This window comes from Mytilus edulis, chromosome 7, assembly GCF_963676685.1.
Source record: "Mytilus edulis chromosome 7, xbMytEdul2.2, whole genome shotgun sequence".
NCBI lineage: Eukaryota > Metazoa > Mollusca > Bivalvia > Mytilida > Mytilidae > Mytilus > Mytilus edulis.
This window is the reverse complement of record NC_092350.1, coordinates 37,693,432-37,701,143: the sequence shown is the minus strand read 5'-3', so window position 1 is coordinate 37,701,143 and position 7,712 is coordinate 37,693,432.

Below are 7,712 nucleotides of genomic sequence, written 5' to 3'. Positions count from 1 at the left end.
GTTTTTGTTATATGTATTTCTATTTGCATCCATCTGATGAGTAAAACTTTTTTCAACTGATTTTTTTTTAGCCTGAGATTTTTGTCGCAGAAAGCTTCACATAGGGATAGTGATCTGGTGGCAGTGTTAGCTAACTTCTTAAAAGCTTTATATTTTAGAAGGTTGAGGACCTGGATGCATCATACTTTTAAAATAGATGCCTTATGTTACAAATGTTTGGTCTGTCACATGTCCATTGTCCTTGACCTCATTTTCATGGTTCACTGACTTCTTGAAAGAGAAGTTTATTTTTTGTAATGGTAATTTCTCTCTTATTATTAGTAATAGGATAACTTTATTTGGTATGTTCCTTACTTAAAAGGTCCTCATGCCTGTCATACAGTTGTCACATGACCTCGACCTCATTTCATGGAACTCATTTGAATTGTTTTATATTTGTGATTTCAGGGCCTTTTATAGCTGACTATGCTGTTTGAGCTTTGCTGTACAGTGACCTTGAACTTTTAATTTCTGTGTCATTTTGTCTTTAGTGGAAATTTGTCTCATTTCTGCATTATTATTTATCCATGAGACCATGGATTGACTTGACCACCCACAACATGCCATGGTCTCGTCTTTACATTATTACCCATGAGACCATAGATTGATTTTATCACTCACAACATGTCATGGTCTTATATCTACATTATAATCCATGAGACCATAGATTGATTTAACCACCAACAACATGTCATGGTCTTATATCTACATTATAATCCATGAGACCATGGATTGATTAAACTACCAACAACATGTCATGGTCTTATATCTACATTATAATCCACGACACCATAGATTGATTTAACCACCAACAACATGTCATGGTCTTATATCTACATTATAATCCATGAGACCATGGATTGATTTAACTACCAACAACATGTCATGGTCTTATATCTACATTATAATCCATGAGACCATGGATTGATTTAACTACCAACAACATGTCATGGTCTTATATCTACATTATAATCCATGAGACCATGGATTGATTTAACTACCAACAACATGTCATGGTCTTATATCTACATTATAATCCATGAGACCATAGATTGATTTAACCACCCACATCATGTCATAGTCTCATCTCTACATTAGTATCCATGAGACCATATTGATTTGACAACCCGCAACATGTCATGGTCTTATCTCTATATTATTATCCATGAGACCATATATTGAATTGATCACCCACAACATGTCCTTGTCTTATTTCTTCATAATTGTCCATGAGACCATGGATTGATTTAACTACCAACAACATGTCATGGTCTTATATCTACATTATAATCCATGAGACCATAGATTGATTTAACCACCAACAACATGTCATGGTCTTATATCTACATTATAATCCACGAGACCATAGATTGATTTAACCACCAACAACATGTCATGGTCTTATATCTACATTATAATCCATGAGACCATGGATTGATTTAACTACCAACAACATGTCATGGTCTTATATCTACATTATAATCCATGAGACCATGGATTGATTTAACTACCAACAACATGTCATGGTCTTATATCTACATTATAATCCATGAGACCATAGATTGATTTAACCACCCACATCATGTCATAGTCTCATCTCTACATTAGTATCCATGAGACCATATTGATTTGACAACCCGCAACATGTCATGGTCTTATCTCTATATTATTATCCATGAGACCATATATTGAATTGATCACCCACAACATGTCCTTGTCTTATTTCTTCATAATTGTCCATGAGACCATGGATTGATTTAACTACCAACAACATGTCATGGTCTTATATCTACATTATAATCCATGAGACCATAGATTGATTTAACCACCAACAACATGTCATGGTCTTATATCTACATTATAATCCATGAGACCATGGATTGATTTAACTACCAACAACATGTCATGGTCTTATATCTACATTATAATCCATGAGACCATAGATTGATTTAACCACCCACATCATGTCATAGTCTCATCTCTACATTAGTATCCATGAGACCATATTGATTTGACAACCCGCAACATGTCATGGTCTTATCTCTATATTATTATCCATGAGACCATATATTGAATTGATCACCCACAACATGTCCTGGTCTTATTTCTTCATAATTGTCCATGAGACCATGGATTGATTTAACTACCAACAACATGTCATGGTCTTATATCTACATTATAATCCATGAGACCATAGATTGATTTAACCACCAACAACATGTCATGGTCTTATTTCTTCATAATTGTCCATAAGACCATGGATTGATTTGACCACCCACAACATGTCATGGTCTTATCTTTATATAATTGTCCATGAGACCATGTATTGATTTAACCACCCACAACATGTCCTGGTCTTATTTCTTCATAATTGTCCATGAGACCATGGATTGATTTAACTACCAACAAAATGTCATGGTCTTATATCTACATTATAATCCATGAGACCATAGATTGATTTAACCACCAACAACATGTCCTGGTCTTATTTCTTCATATTGTCCATGAGACCATGGATTGATTTAACTACCAACAACATGTCATGGTCTTATATCTACATTATCATCAATGAGACCATAGATTGATTTAACCACCAACAACATGTCATGGTCTTATATCTACATTATAATCCATGAGACCATGGATTGATTTAACTACCAACAACATGTCATGGTCTTATATCTACATTATAATCCATGAGACCATAGATTGATTTAACCACCCACATCATGTCATGGTCTCATCTCTACATAATTCTCCATGAGACCATATTGATTTGACAACCCGCAACATGTCATGGTCTTATCTCTATATTATTATCCATGAGACCATATACTGAATTGATCACTCACAACATGTCCTGGTCTTAACTCTACATGTTTATCTATGAGACCATGACTTTATTTGATCACTCACAACATGCCATGGTCTTATCTCTACATTATTATCAATGAGACCATAGATTGATTTTATCACTCACAATGAGACATGTCTTTTTCGTAAAAAAAAAATCGTTGTTACAAGGGAATGTAGACGTACACACTCCTATTCCTTATAAAAAAGAAACGGGGGAATACAGACGGACCTAGCGCTATTTCATATAAAACGCATTAATACAGGGAAATATAGACGGACACAGCGCTATTTCTTATAAAAATCATTGATACAAGGGAGTATAGATAGACACACTGCTTTTTCGTATAAAAATCATTGATACAGGGGAATATAGACGGACACACTGATTTTTTCATATAAAAGATCGTTGATACAAGGGAATATAGATAGACACACTGCTTTTTCGTATAAAAACGCATTGATACAGGGAAATATAGACGGACACAGCGCTATATCTTATAGAAATCATTGATACAAGGGAATACAGACAGCCACACTGCTTTTTCGTATAAAAATAATTGATACAACTAGGGAATACAGACAGACACTGCTTTTTCGTATAAAAATCATTGATACATGGGGAATATAGACGGACACACTGTTTTTTTTCATATAAAAGATCGTTGATACAGGGGAATATAGACTGACGCACTGCTATTTCTTATGTTAACTGTAGAAACGGGGGAATACAGACGAACACAGCGCTAACTCTTATAAAACTCATTGATACAGGGGAATATAGACAAACACACTGCTTTTTTGATATAAAAGATCGTTGATACAGGGGAATATAGACAGACACACTGCTTTTTCGTATAAAAATCATTGATACAGGGGAATACAGACGGACTCACTGTTTTTTCATATTAAAGATCGTTGATACATGGGAATGAATATAGACTGACGCACTGCTATTTATTATGTTAGCTGTAGAAACGGGGGAATACAGACGAACACAGCGCTATTTCGTATAAAACTCATTGATACAAGGGAATATAGATAGACACACTGCTTTTTCGTATAAAAATCATTGATACAGGGGAATATAGACGGACACACTGTTTTTTTCATATAAAAGATCGTTGATACAAGGGAATATAGATAGACACACTGCTTTTTCGTATAAAAAAGCATTGATACAGGGAAATATAGACGGACACAGCGCCATATCTTATAGAAATCATTGATACAAGGGAATATAGACAGCCACACTGCTTTTTCGTATAAAAATCATTAATACAGGGGAATATAGACGGACACACTGTTTTTTTCATATAAAAGATCGTTGATACAGGGGAATATAGACTGACGCACTGCTATTTCTTATGTTAGCTGTAGAAACGGGGGAATACAGACGAACACAGCGCTATTTCTTATAAAACTTATTGATACAGGGGAATATAGACAAACACACTGCTTTTTTCATATAATAAACGTTGATACAGGGGAATATAGACAGACACACTGCTTTTTCGTATAAAAATCATTGATACAGGGGAATATAGACGGACACACTGTTTTTTTCATATAAAAGATCGTTGATACACGGGAATATAGACTGACGCACTGCTATTTCTTATGTTAGCTGTAGAAACGGGGGAATACAGACGAACACAGCGCTATTTCGTATAAAACTCATTTATATATGGGAATATAGACGGATACACTGCATTTTCATAATACAGGGGAATATAGACGGACACACTGCTTTTTTCAGATAAAAGATCGTAGAAACAAGGGAATATAGACTGACGCACTGCTATTTCTTATGTTAGCTGTAGAAACGGGGGAATACAGACGAACACAGCGCTATTTCTTATAAAACTCATTGATACAGGGGAATATAGACAAACACACTGCTTTTTTGATATAAAAGATCGTTGATACAGGGGAATATAGACGGACTCACTGTTTTTTTCCATATTAAAGATCGTTGATACGCGGGAATGAATATAGACTGACGCACTGCTATTTATTATGTTAGCTGTAGAAACGGGGGAATACAGACGAACACAGCGCTATTTCTTATAAAACTCATTGATACAGGGGAATATAGACAAACACACTGCTTTTTTGATATAAAAGATCGTTGATACCGGGGAATATAGACGGACTCACTGTTTTTTTCATATTAAAGATCGTTGATACGCGGGAATGAATATAGACTGACGCACTGCTATTTATTATGTTAGCTGTAGAAACGGGGGAATACAGACGAACACAGCGCTATTTCGTATAAAACTCATTGATACAAGGGAATATAGATAGACACACTGCTTTTTCGTATAAAAATCATTGATACAGGGGAATACAGACGAACACAGCGCTATTTTATAGAAAAATCATTGATACAGGGGAATATAGATGTACACAATGCTTTTTCTTATACAAAAATCATTGAAACAGGGAATAAAGCGGGACACACTGCTTTTTTTCAGATAAAAGATCATTGATACAGTAGAAACGAGGGAATACAGACGAAACTAGCGCTACTTGAATTTTGGTATAGAAAAAAAATCGTTGATACAATAGAACATTGTAGGACACACTGCTATTTCTTAATCAAACTCATTGATACAGGGAATATAGATTGACACGCTGTTATTTCATATAAATTACTAAAAGTAAATCATTTATCTCTGTCTCTCACACATAGAGAGCACAGCTAAAAAAGCTAGTTCAACCAGGGCCTTCATCCAAAGAATTCTTCAGCACTGTTACCAACAAAGAAAAGATGCATGCTACACAACGCTTGTCAGAACATTGCTCAGTCCAGTAGCATGTTCAGTCTGGAGCCCGTTTACCAACCTTAACGTACAGAAACTAGGAAGTGTGCAAAGAAAACTGGCCCGGTTTGTATTGAATAGCTACCAACAAACCAGCAGTGTAACATCAATGCTAAACACTCTACAGTGGCAACCACTAGAGAGAAGGGCCAACCGCACATTTCGATTTGTGTATATACGTTAATATTTCTGTCTAGTTGTTAAACAGAGCTAGGAATCACAAAAAAGGCTTATAGCGTCTTTGCATCGGAAATAAACACATGTATTCTAAAAACCAGTTGTTGGAACGATGCATGGGAGTCGTGTTCTTGTCTTAAATTGTATGACAGTATGATACTAAACCCCTAACAGACCGTGTTGATTGTCACATGATGAAGACATAATCTTTCTATCAGTTTTACAGAACTCTGGAGCTAACATGTCAGTAACTGTCAATAGCCCTTTGTTAATTTATGTATCATTGTCATTTTGCTTAGTTTCTTTTGTTACCTATTCTGACATCCGACTTCTTATCAACTTGAGGTTTACTGTGTGTGTGCGTTTTTTCTACATTGGGCTACATTTATAGGGTTGATATCTCAGTAAACATGTTTAAACCTGTCGCATGTGTGCAGCCTCTGTCCATAGTTGTTCTTGTATTATTTTTTTTTATCCATTTGTATGTTTTGTAGTTTAGTGTGATGTCCAATTAGACACAATCCCCATTCCCATTCTCAATTATATCATAATTTAAACTATCTTGAGTAAAATGCATATTTGATAAATTGCCTGTAATCCATGTCATTTGGGGTGGGGTAACTTTGTCCTTGATGTTTCTCAATACTATATTTGACAAATTGTTACTATCAGATATCAGAACTTTGCAATGTCACAAATGGCTCTCTGTTGAAGACTGTAGACCTATAATGGTTTACTTTTACAAACTGTGACTTTGATGGAGAGTTGTCTCATTGGCACTCATACCACATCTTCTTATAACTATATATTTTTGGCGTTAATATTGATGCAAATATAGAGTCTTTGCATTGGAACTAAACACATTAATTCAAAAACCAGTTGTTGGCATGACATGGGTTATGTTCTTCTCATACATGTTATGATGGTATGAAACTAAACCCTTAATGGGAAGGATTATGCCTGATGTTCATATGATGAAATCTTAATCTTTCAGTCTTGAGCTGGCATGTCAGTTAACTGCTAGTAGTCTGTTGTTATTTATGTATTATTGTCATTTTGTTTATTTTCTTTGGTTACATCTTCTGACATCAGACTCCAACTTCTCTTGAACTGCATTTTAATGTGCGTATTGTTATGCGTTTACTTTTCTACATTGGCTAGAGGTATAGGGGAGGGTTGAGATCTCACATACATGTTCAACTCCGCCACATTTTTGCGCCTGTCCCAAGTCAGGAGCCTGTGGCCTTTGTTAGTCTTGTATTATTTTAATTTTAGTTTCTTGTGTACAATTTGGAAATTAGTATGGCGTTCATTATCACTGAACTGGTATATTTTAGTTTAGGGGCTGGGTGAAGGACGCTTCCGGGTGCGGGAATTTATCACTACATTGAAGACTTGTTGGTGGCCTTCTGTTGTTGTTTTTTCTATTGTCAGGTTGTTGCCTCTTTGACACATTCCCTATTTCCATTCTCAATTTTATGTATATACACAACTTTCTTATTGTATCTAATATGCTTTTATGTAGTTAATTATAACTATTCTGTTTCCATCAATTTGATATTCATCTTTCTCCTTCTTCAAATTGTATTTTGATTCATCCAACTGCAGTGAAGCCTTTATCAAAGAAGTGTGGTTGGGTAAGTATAACTTTACCATGTCTACTATTTCCCAACATACTTTTGCTTCAAATACCATAATAGTATGTTTGTTTTTTGTTTGTTTTTTAAATTACCTGAATTTGAAGTATGTTACACATACAGTATGCACCTTCATTTGACTTTAAAAGGGCATAAAAACGTATGTAACCACAAAATA